Consider the following 12278-nt stretch of genomic DNA (forward strand, 5'->3'; position numbering starts at 1 on the left):
GGGTTCTGTGCGCCCGTTTCAGGCCCTCCAGGCTGACTACGGCCTGAGTAGTCGGGAATTCTTTCGTTATTTACAGATCAGGCACGCTTTGGTTTCGGTGTTTGCTCCTGGTGAGATTCCGCCTGACTCTTCCCCACTTGAAGACCGTATCCTTGACGAACATCTTCCTGATAGCACTATCTCCCTGATCTATAAAAAGTTGATTAACAGTCGGACTGACTTATTGGCCCGACTTCGGGAACAGTGGATGGGAGATGGGTTGGAACTTGATGATGAGGATTGGCAATCGGCCCTCTCCTCTCCGAAGGAGGTGGCTATACCGGCTCGACTCCGTCTGGTCCAACTGAAGATCCTTCATCGGGTGTACGTGACGGGACCGCGACTGATGGTGATGGGCTTTTCCTCCGATGGACTGTGTAAGCGTGGATGTGGTTTGCGTGCTACTTTCCTGCATATTCTTTGGGAGTGCCCGATGGTGGCTGCTTATTGGGTGGCCGTGCTTGATCTGATGACTGTGGTGACAGGGATATCCTTGCGACCGGAACCTCGTCGCTGTCTTTTGAATGTTTGGGAGCCCACGGACTATTCGGTGGCACAGACTAGATGGGCCACCCTGGGCTATATGATTGCGAAGCGAGATATTGCGCAACTCTGGGGGGCCTCCAGGCCCCCTGCCCTCTCGCAATGGGAGGATAATATGGATTGGTCCATGTTCCGTGAGAAAACTGTCTATGTGGCCAGGGGTAGACCCAGGGCATGGGTGAACGTGTGGGGTCAATGGAACGAATACCGTGGCGACATTTGTACTCCTCCCCTTGTGGACGCTATCGAGATTACCCTATCTCCTTAGGCTAGCGTTCCCGGAATCTTCATATAGGGACTGAGCTGGTATCTCCGGCTCTTCCCCCCTTCTTCTTCCTGATCTCTGCCCCCCTCCCCCCCCCCCCACTCCATACTCCTTAGTGCTTAGGATATTTCTACTGCACCTCCGCTGCTGTCCCCCCCTTGCGTCCCTTGGGCTGACCTTCAGTGATACACTCTCGCCTTTCTGTGTGTTTGTTCTTTCATATATATAAAACCTGTTTTGGTCCTGTATATAATGTGGAGTATTGCATTGTTGATTGACGGTTACCTCTGCGGGCATATGTGATATGTCTCTACTCCTTTTTAGCGGCTGGCCCGTGTGGTTGTAGGCCCATCCTTGTACATTTCTGCTTGCTCAAATAAAGGTTTTTAAAAACAAAAAAAAGAGAAGAAAATTGTTCTGTTATAAGTTAGGTAGGCTTGCTCTAATTGAGGAACCCGGACAGTATATGTAGTCCGTCATAATGGTTCTATCACATTTCTCAAGGAGTAATTAGTAATAGCCAGGCAGTTCCTAGTTAGGGCTCATCCAGATCGGTTACACCTAGTTCATATCCTCCTAGCTGCAAGTTGACGGTCCTGCCGTCGCAGCTCCTACTCTCGAGTGTTTCAGGTGGGGAGGGGGACTGGACTAAGGGGGGTTAATGTGGTTGTCTTCCATGTAATTTTTGTATTATTTGTATTACATGTATTTTTTTCATTATCTTTTCTTTTTAAAAATGGTATAATGACAAGTGGGCGCTACTTTAAACACAAAACCAGGGCAAAGGCCCCTATGGCCCGCACAAACACTAGTTATCAATGAGTATCTATTCATACTACAAATAGGATTGGTGCATTAATGTGGGTTCCGCAGAGGGAGCCGCACGTTAGCCTCAAGGATATGTTCATTCATATGCTCACCCAAGCTCAAGCAGCCAACAACAGACAAGAAAATGACTCAAAACAAAAACATAATTGAAGATATCAATATAGTATCCCTAAATGTAAAGGGGCTCAATCACCCTGTCAAGCGCAGGAAAATCTTTGACTACCTAGCCAAAGCAAAAGGAGACATTATCCTCTTCCAAGAAACTAAACTTTCAGATGAGGATGTTAGTTTTATTAAACACAATTGGATCTCCCATATTTTCTGCTCACCAGCTGAACATAAGAACAAGCATTTGCAATGCAATAGGTCTCGCATTAGGAAAGTTTGAGCTATTGGTATTGTAAATGACACATTTTGTATTTATGTGTTGGTTTTGAAAATAGCGAAATTAATAGCTTTGTCATTTACAATGCCAATAGTTTTAACTTTCGCAAATGTGACACCTGTAGAATTTGTAATGCAATATGTGTTGTATTTACGTGATTTAGATGTATTGATATTACAAATAACAATGGCTTTTAATTTTATTTAATAATCAATACCTAAATAAAAGTTATTGTAGTTTATAATGGCAATAGCTTAAAGTTTTGTAAATAACTTGTGTGAAGATTATGTTAAGTGTATTTTATTGTGACGAAAATCCAAGAACACAAGGGAAATATTAAGATCTTTTTGTGACATTTGTAATAAAGCTTGAAACATTGAGAGAACATATTTGAACCAGTTGTTGAATGGTTGCACAGATTGATGCTGTGGTGGCGACAAGTGATGCTGTGGCGTTCAGTGATGTTGTGGTGCCCCTGAGTGATGCTGTTGTTGTGCGATAGATAGAGAGAGTGAGGGCGATAGATAGATAGAGAGAGTGAGGGCGATAGATAGATAGAGAGAGTGAGGGCGATAGATAGATAGAGAGAGTGAGGGCGATAGATAGATAGAGAGAGTGAGGGCGATAGATAGATAGAGAGAGTGAGGGCGATAGATAGAGAGAGTGAGGGCGATAGAGTGAGGGCGATAGAGTGAGGGCGATAGAGTGAGGGCGATAGAGTGAGGGCGATAGAGTGAGGGCGATAGAGTGAGGGCGATAGAGTGAGGGCGATAGAGTGAGGGCGATAGAGTGAGGGCGATAGATGTGTGTGGTTGTGTGTGTGTGGTTGTATGTTTGTTGTTGTACGCGTGTGTGTGCGTGGTTGTATGTATGTGTGTGTGCGGTTACAGAAGGATTTTTGTGGAAGAGAGCAGCAGATCAGCATATTATAAGAGAACAGGGAGTTAAAGAGGGATGCGGGTTTTAGAGAGCAGCAGATCAGCACAGGTGAAGAGAACAAGGGAGTTAAAGAAGGAGTTGGGGTGGAAGAGAGCAGCAGATCAGCACAGGAGAAGAGAACAGGGAGTTAAAGAAGGAGGCGGGTGGAAGAGAACAGCAGATCGGCACAGGAGAACAGAAGAGAACAGGGAGTTAGAGAATGAGGCGATGTAATGGAGCAGCAGATCAGCACAGGAGAAGAGAAGAGAACAGTGAGTTAGAGAAGGAGGTGAGGTGGAAGAGAGCAGCAGATTAGCACAGCAGAAGAGAACAGTGAGCTAAAGAAGGAGGCGGGTGGAATAGAATAGCAGATCAGCACAGGAGAAGAGAGCAGGGAGTTACAGAAGGAGGCGTTGTAGAAAAACAGCAGATCAGTACCGGAGAAGAGAAAAGGGAGTTAGAGAAGGAGGCGGATGAAAGAGAGCAAAAAGATTATCACAGGAGAAGGCAACAAGGAGTTGGAGAATGAGGCGGTTGGAAGAGAGCAGCACATCAGCACGGGAGAACAGAACATGGAGTTAAAGAAGGAGGCGGGTGGAAGAGAGTAGCAGATCAGCACAGGAGAAGAGAAGAGAACAGGGAGTTAAAGAAGTAGTTGGGGTGGAAGAGAGCAGCAGATCAGCACAGGAGAAGAGAAGAGAACAGGGAGTTAAAGAAGGAGGCGTTTGGAAGAGAACAGCAGATTAGCACAGGAGAAAAGAACAGAGTTAAAGAAGGTGGCGGGGTGTTTGAGAGCAGCAGATCAGCACAGGTGAAGAGAACATGGAGTTAAAGAAGGATGTGGAGTGGAAGAGAACAGCAGATCAGCACGAGAGAAGAGAAAAGGGAGTTAGAGAAGGAGGCGGGTGAAAGAACAGCAGATCAGCACAGGAGAAAAAAACAGAGTTAAAGAAGGAGTCGGGTGGAAGAGAACAGCAGATTAGCACATGAGAAGAGAACAGGGAGTTAAGTAAGGAAGCGGGTGGAAGAGAACAACATATTAGCACAGGAGAAGAGAAAAGGGAGTTAGAGAAGGAGGCGGGTGAAAGAGAACAGCAGATCAGCACAGGAGAAGAGAAAAGGGAGTTAGAGAAGGAGGCGGGTGAAAGAGAACAGCAGATCGTCACGGGAGAAAAGAACAGGGAGTTACAGAAGTAGGCGGATGGAAGATAGCTTAAAGATTATCACAGGAGAAGAGAACAGGGAGTTAGCGAATGATGCTGGAGGAAGAGAGCAGCAGATCCGCATGTGAGAACAGAACAGGGATTTAGAGAAGGAGGTTGTGGAAAGGAACAGCAGATCAGCACATGAGAAAAAAACAGGGAGTTAAAGGAGGAGGTGAGTGTGTGTGAGAGAGAGTGAGTGTGTGTGAGAGAGAGAGAGAGAGTGAGTGTGTGTGTGAGAGAGAGTTAGTGTGTGTGAGAGAGTTAGTGTGTGTGAGAGAGAGTGAGTGAGTGTGTGTGAGAGAGAAAGTGAGTGTGTGTGAGAAAGAGTGTGTGTGTGTGTGAGAGAGAGAGTGTGTGTGTGTGAGAGAGAATGTGTGTGTGAGAGAGAATGTGTGTGTGAGAGAGTGTGTGAGGGAGAGAGTGTGTGTGTGTGTGAGAGAGAGTGTGTGTGCAAGTGCGAGAGAGTGTGTGAGAGTGTGAGAGTGAGAGAGAGTGTGAGAGAGTGTGTGAGAGAGTGTGTGAGAGAGTGTGTGAGAGAGTGTGTGAGAGAGAGAGTGTGTGAGAGAGAGAGAGTGTGAGAGTGTGTGAGAGAGTGTGTGAGAGAGTGTGTGAGAGAGTGTGTGAGAGAGTGTGTGAGAGAGTGTGTGTGAGAGTGTGTGTGAGAGAGAGTGTGTGTGAGAGAGAGTGTGTGTGAGAAAGAGAGTGTGTGTGTGAGAGAGAGAGTGTGTGAGAGAGAGAGTGTGTGTGTGTGAGAGAGAGAGAGAGTGTGTGTGTGTGAGAGAGAGAGAGTGTGTGTGTGTGAGAGAGCGAGTGTGTGTGAGAGAGAGAGAGAGAGTGTGTGAGAGAGAGAGAGAGTGTGTGTGTGTGAGAGAGAGAGAGAGTGTGTGTGAGAGAGAGAGTGAGTGTGTGTGTGTGTGAGAGAGAGAGTGTGTGAGAGAGAGAGAGAGTGTGAGAGAGAGAGGGAGAGTGTGTGTGTGTGTGTGTGTGAGAGAGTGTGTAAGAGAGTGTGTAAAATATATATATATATATATTTCATTCATTTGATAACTTTATTTCGGTCATAGACCATAAAAGTGCAAATAAAATACATACATGCGCTACGATAAAATGCATAAATAGTTAAGAACATGGAGTTAAAAAATTATTAAACAGTAAGTTATCAAAAAGGAAAGAGGAAGCAATCAACAGAGTTTATCACAGTTAATCAGGATAGACCTTCTACGCCACATACCATGTAGGTAGCGGGAAACAGAGAACACAATAAGGGGGGAGGTGTCATGTCTTAAGATTCTGCGGGCTTGTGCACATTGTTTCAGTCCCAAATTTTTGCACAACGGTGCCAACCAGCATCTCCGTATTTTAGTATAGGCTGGGCAGAAGAACAAAACATGTCTTCTTTACTGCTTTTGCAAGCTGGGCAGATTCCATCTTCTCGTCCAGCCCATGTACAAGGCAATGCCCCGATAGGCAGACAGCCATGTCTTAATTGGGTGTACAATTTCCTTGCTAGTGAAGGCTGTATTCGGTCCAAAAATTCCTCCCTCTTGGGTGCGAGTTTCACCTGCAGAAATTCTATAGTCAGCCTGACCATGGTTGTGGAGCTGTATAGCAAACTTAGGTTGTAATGTCTCAAAGAGGCCAACAGCTCTTTTCACTGTACCGCTGGGCAGCTCACCTCCGGGGTCTCCCATAATTGGGGGAGGCCAATATTGTATGCAAGGACTTTAATGTGTGATAACCAAGGTGTATTCTTACTCTTCAACCGCTCCCAAACAATAGAGAATTCGGCTCTATAATCCACTAACTCCGGTACTGTCCAGAGCCTTCTCCAATACAGGAGAGGTCGAGCAGCTATTAGTTCTGTAATGGGCTCTAGACCTAGGTCTAATCTCAGGGGAACGAGTGGGGTGCTCTGGGGAAGACCCACCAAGTTCCTCATGAAGGCCTGCTCCACCTTGAGGAGGCTTTGTGTGTTCGTATAACCCCACAGTTCCGCTGCATATATCACAGTTGGCCTAGCTTGGGCACCATAGATCTCGAGGGGAGGGGTAACTGGCTTGAATTGGGTTGTTTTTTTAAACTTGCCTATGCCGCCTACGATCTGCGAAAGCCTCAGGGTGGATTTAGATACCTGTGGACCCCAACCAAAGTCTTCAGTCAGGGTGACACCCAGGTAAACAAAGGTTCTCACCCGTTCAAGCGGGGTACCATTTAGCACGGGGCCCGGGCGGGTGCGCCTCGGGGGACCGAAGATCATGAACTTGGTCTTCTCCAAGTTTATCTCCAGGCCCCTCGAGGCGCAAAAAGAAACAAACCCGTCCAGAACCAGCTGGATGCCCTTTGATGTTCGCGACAACAACAGAGTATCGTCTGCGAACATCAGGGCGGGCACCCGACCTGTAGCAAACCACGGGGCATCACTATCCCTGACTCTAGCTAATTCCCCCACCAAACCATTGATATAAAGACTGAAGAGCGTAGGGGCCAGGGCGCAGCCCTGTCGAACACCTCTAGTTACGGGGAAACGTGCTGATAATTTTCCGTTCTTCCCACACCTCACCTGGGCATAGTTCCCTGCATGGAAACGCTTCAGGACATCTAGTAGATAGGACGGGAGGCCAAGTTCTTTCAAGACCCTCCATAGGCTCTCCCTGGGCACAAGGTCGAAAGCGGCCCGCAGGTCTACGAAGACAAGGTAGAGGCTGCCACCCTCTACTTTTACTGTCTTCCAAAAGAGGACCTGTAGCCTAAAAATTTGGTCCAGGGTCGAGATTCCAGATCTAAAGCCAGCCTGGAGGGTGGTTAATATTTCAAACTCCTCCATCCATCCCAATATTCTGTCCAGAAGGATGCGGCCCATTAGTTTCTGGGTAGTATCCAGAAGACTAATCGGCCTGTAGTTCGATGGAACTAAAGGGCATCCCTTTTTAAAAATGGGGACGATCTCAGCGCCCGCCCAGGAGTCTCTCTCTTACTCTCTCTTACCCCTGATGATCTCTTTTTTATAGGACAATCTAATTGCCCTGATGTTCGGTTTATCTTTGGATTGGATTGCCGCAAGGAGCTCCTTTTTTAATTTCTTGCAGGCATCATCAAACCAGGGATGCGTCTTAGGAACGCGCCGCTTACACCTACTTACAAGGTGAAACACTTCCCCCAATGCCACTGCTAGCTGCCTATGTGTATCTACTGCATGCTGCCCAGTAGTCGTATCACCCATCTGGGTTATAAAGGGAATTGCAAGCGGATATATTTTTCAAGCTGCGAGGGTGACTCTACTAAGTCAGGCCATTTAACCCTCCTTCTGTTATTAGACACCATAAACGGAGGGAGCTCTATGTCAGGGTTAGGGACAGGGTTTGTCAGACCAAAGGACCCGGGTTTAAAAGTTAAAACCAAGGCATTGTGGTCGCTATCATGCCTTTGCACAACCCTAAATTCCGTCAGCTTATCCCAATTTTTCGGTTCCACCATAACATAGTCAAATATGGAAACCTTGTTTGCCCTATTAAACGTGGCTGTGCCTGGGCGGTCGGGGTCCATTCTTCCATTGCACGCCCGCAAGGACGTTGCAAGGGTGAAAGATTTTATTTGTAGCGCTAACGGGGTCCATGCCCTGACTGGAGTGATATTAGGCTCGAGGATGTGCCACAGTGCATCCACTTCATCTTGTTCACCCAACTCCAAGGTACCCAGCGGCTCGAATTGGCAATTAAAATCACCGCCGAGAATTATTGTAATGGAGGGGTCTAGCGCAAGGATAAAGGAATTAGGGCTTTAATTGTATTCGGCTCTTGCCCGTTCCTAGATGGCCTCGAGTAGATGTTTATTATAGCTACTTGGGGTTTGCTTGGAGGTTTTAGCAAAACACACTGGATATCCCGGGAATTTGTTTGGATTTGAGTCGCCTGGATTCCCAAATGAGAGCCTATCCAAATTGATAACCCACCCGATGGGCGACCTTTGCCTGTAGACACTGCCAGAACATCATAGGTTGCGAAGGTCGAGCTTGTGCTCTCCTCCAGTGCCCAGGTCTCTTGCATCAGGCAGATGTCATGTGTTGCCATAAAGGCAGCCCACTCCGGAGTAAGCAATTTATTTTTCAGCCCGGCTATGTTCCAGGAGACCAGTTTTAGACATCCTTCTACTATTTTTTCAGGATCATTTATTTCCTTGTTCCCCTTATCACTAATCTTTTCCCTAGAAGAAGAGTGGGTTATTAACTCCTCCCTAGGGATGGATGATGGCTCGTTTTCCTCTGTTACCCCTGCCCTTCTAGGGATTTCATCAGTATCTTGGGGAGGGGGGTTTCCCTTAGAACTAAGTCAGTCCACCTCTTCCAGCCCGCTGAACCTATTCCAATGTGGTTGGAGCGGAAAGAGGGGACTACACGAAAACATACCCTCCCTAGTTAATCGCCCATTTGGTATTCTGTGCGATGGGAGCTGATAGCCCCTGTTATAATTTGCTCTTTTGGGGTGGGACGGTTCCAAACTAGGAGTAGGGTAGAAGTATGAAAGATGTAATGGACATATTTGGGTACTTAGTCTATAAAGTGGGGCGTTGCAGATGTACTCTACAGCAGAGGTGTCCCTGAAGTTCAAAATTATGATATCTCCTGCTACTGTCTTTGGTCCCCTCCCAATCCAGCCTACTCTTCTAGCCGACAGTATTTCACCTGAAACATTTCATGGCAGGGGTCTATTTACACTAAGCCATTGAATGCACTTGTTTTTTAACTCATTCTCCTTTTCTCTTTTGCCCTCACTTAAGGATGGAACTGCTGCAAGTGCTACCACATACGGTTGGGCTTCTGGGGGTAGATTTATTGTTCGTAGCTGATAGGGAATAGCTCTTATTGTTATATTCCTTTTCTCCGATGAGCCGGTTTTACCCCCCTTTAAGCCCTCATTAGTCATTGGGGTGGCTTTGTCTCTGGCAATTTTCAGATTTCCCGCTGCTCGATGGGCTTGGTCGTGAGTATTAGTAGTGGGCAAAGGAGGAGGTGGAGCGTGTATATATACACACACACATACATATATGCATATGTATATATAGAGATCTACACACACATGCATATATGTGTGTAGATATGTATCTCTAACTATATACACACACACATATATATATATATATATATATATATATATATATATATATATATATATATATATACACACACACACACACACACACACATATATATATATATATATATATATATATATATATATATATATATATACACATATATATATATATATTATCGCTCCTCGTTGCGCCAAGTCGTGCACTCAAGCATGGGTGCGTGTTGCGAGCGGCGCGGCTCGCTATTATCTCCGCTACTTTCCTTTTTCCTTTGTGAAAAGAAAACAGCACTCGCGGGAGTAGGATCTACGTTTTTATTTTTTGATCCTGTGAGCACCAGACGCGTTTCGGCTCCTGCCTTTGTCAGTGGTACCACTGACAAAGGCAGGAGCCGAAACGCGTCTGGTGCTCACAGGATCAAAAAATAAAAACGTAGATCCTACTCCCGCGAGTGCTGTTTTCTTTTCACAAAGGAAAAAGGAAAGTAGCGGAGATATATATATATATATATATGGTTTTCACTCACCTGTGATATACTAACATTTTCATTGCAAAGGTACGCGTGGTAATGGATGCATGGTAAAGGCATGGTTGGTAATGACGGGCATGGTTCCATCCTACATCCGTCCACCTGGAATGGTGTTCTTGTCCCCACACTTCCTATTCAGTCCTTGGGCAGGAAGTGGTGTCCAGTGTTCTTGTTATCGTTGTGTAAATAACTCTAGCTGCAGAGTCCTAATGTCCCCACAAAGCAACACTAACCAATGCCATTTTAAGATGAAACAGGGAGACAGTGGAATACAAAGCCAAATTAAGTCCTGGAATCTTTACTGAAGCGTCAACATGTTTCTGCGTGTGTCATGCAAGCACTTCCAGATTTAAAGGCCAACATCTGCAGCAGGATTCTGCTAGTGAAACTGATTGTTATTATTTGATAGTTTATGACAGCAAGACTATGAGATCTGAAACTGCATACTACACACCACAGGCCAGCAAAATCATGGAAGACAGCCAATACCCACATTTGCTTTCAAAGAATTCAAACAGTGCCGTAGAATCAGGTGGAAACCCCAGCTACAGAATTAGAGCAAAATGAGTTCCCACAAACTACGAGACAGGGACCATGTGCAAACACAATATCATCTCCAGGTGAGAAACCTCAGAAGGAACTAACAAGAAAGTAACCCGAGCACCATATTTACATTACACATTCAGGCACGGGAAGATTAAGTGAATTGCCCAGAATCACAGGATGTGGACGCGACCTTGAGGCTCGAACCCTGGTTTCCAGCGTTGTGCGTTTATGCCGACAGACCACATCCTCTCCCAAAATGAAATGTCAAAGAAGATTGGGGAGGAGGGTTGGGGACAAGGAGAGAGGTCAAAAAAGAGTAGGGCAGAAAATAAAAGGGTGATCACAGAGTGAGTGGGCAGAGGGTGCAGGGGTGTGAGGCAGAGGCAAGAGGTGAGAGGGCAGTCGAAGGCGGGAGGGGGAGAGGGGTCTGGAGGGAGGGGTCCTGAGTAACACGAGAAGGGGGACCTGTGAAGAGCCGCTGACTGTGGGGGTGGGGGGAGAAGGGGCCGTCTGAGGGGAGGGCTAGGGAGGGAGAGAGCAGCTGCTCCGTAATGAGTGAAGGGGGGACCCCAGGTCAGAGAAGCAGAAAGTAGAAACCACAGCAATGGAGCGCACACCGAGAAGCAGAAAGTGTCTGAACGGGGCAGGGAGACGGGGCTGAGAGGGAGGGAGGTGTCTGAGGGCAGGGCTGGAGGGAGGAGCCACCTGGGACAGACGGAAGGGGCCCCGGGGCAAGAAGGAGGGGGCTACTGACCAGGGCAGGGAGACGGGCTAGAGAGGGGAGGAGAGGGGAGGAGCTGATGGCTGGACAGAGTGAAGGAGCCCCCGGACAGAGAGTTGCAAGCCTGGGATCGAAAGACCTACTGCCCTGGACTGAGTCAAGGGACTCCAGGAGAGGGAGGGCAGCAATCGGGCAGGAGGGGCTCTTGGAGCCAAAGCCAATCTTTAGCTCAGCTCCCCATTTTAACATGTTGGCTTACCCACCTCTGGAAAATAAAATGACCGTGGCGGTAAAACATAAAAATGTAAATAGTAACGAGAGTGACCAGAGCAGTCGAACAGACCCAAATCAATACACGTTTTGACGTGCAGTCATTTTAGGCCAAGGTTACTAAAAGGCATGGCCTTGTACTACGAGACAGAGTCAGGGAGTGTGATCTGTGGATGTCTATATTCAAAAACCAGGCGCATTATTTAGTCAAAACACTTCTATGGATAATTACTGATTTCTGCTGAGGTGCGTGAGGAGTGGACGCCGAACATGAAACACAACCTTCCAAGCTTCCATCACTCGCAACAGAAAGCGCTACTCCAGAAAGCAAATTCAGCAACTCTTCAGAACAAGATGGTGCTAAACAGGTTAACGCGGGATTAGGGAGGGACCGGTCTACTCTCAAGTGTTGCGAAAGGGCTGATGGGGTTGAAGGTTAACTGTGAAGCGTATTTTACATTGAAAGGTAAAAAAATAAATCTTACCCTCGGAAGCATCTGGTGAGTCAGGGGGCGGGTGAGCAGGAGGCATTCCTTTGTAGTCTGGTGGGGGGAAATGCGAGGCAGAAATGGTGTAATGGTTGTGTGCGAGCGGCTTCTTTCCTAGTTGGATGAGGGGGCAGGGGAGTGAGCGAGTGGGAGGGAACGAGGCATTCCATTAAGGTCTGGTGCGAGGCTGATCTTTCCAAGTCAGATGGGGGGGGCAGGGGAGCGAGCGAGTGGGGGGAGCGAGCGAGTGGGAGGGAACAAGGCATTCCATTGACGTCTGTTGCGAGGCTGATGGGTTTGACATGCACGCGCGTCTCACAAGAGTGCATCACATGAACTGCACGTAATCCGCGCTTGGTCAAGAGTTTGTTTCGCCTACTATATACTCGCCTATTAATCCCTGCGGGATATAATAGGCGCGACCTAAAAAAGGGGTCATCACTCCTGTAGCCA

General features: G+C 47.1%; 1 protein-coding gene across 2 annotated transcripts in view; it reads right to left on the minus strand.

Moving 5' to 3' along the window:
* Positions 1–12278, minus strand: part of DTNBP1 (dystrobrevin binding protein 1) — a 495181-nt gene that overhangs the window by 424413 nt on the left and 58490 nt on the right. The window lies entirely within an intron of this gene.

This window comes from Lissotriton helveticus, chromosome 4_1, assembly GCF_964261635.1.
Source record: "Lissotriton helveticus chromosome 4_1, aLisHel1.1, whole genome shotgun sequence".
NCBI lineage: Eukaryota > Metazoa > Chordata > Amphibia > Caudata > Salamandridae > Lissotriton > Lissotriton helveticus.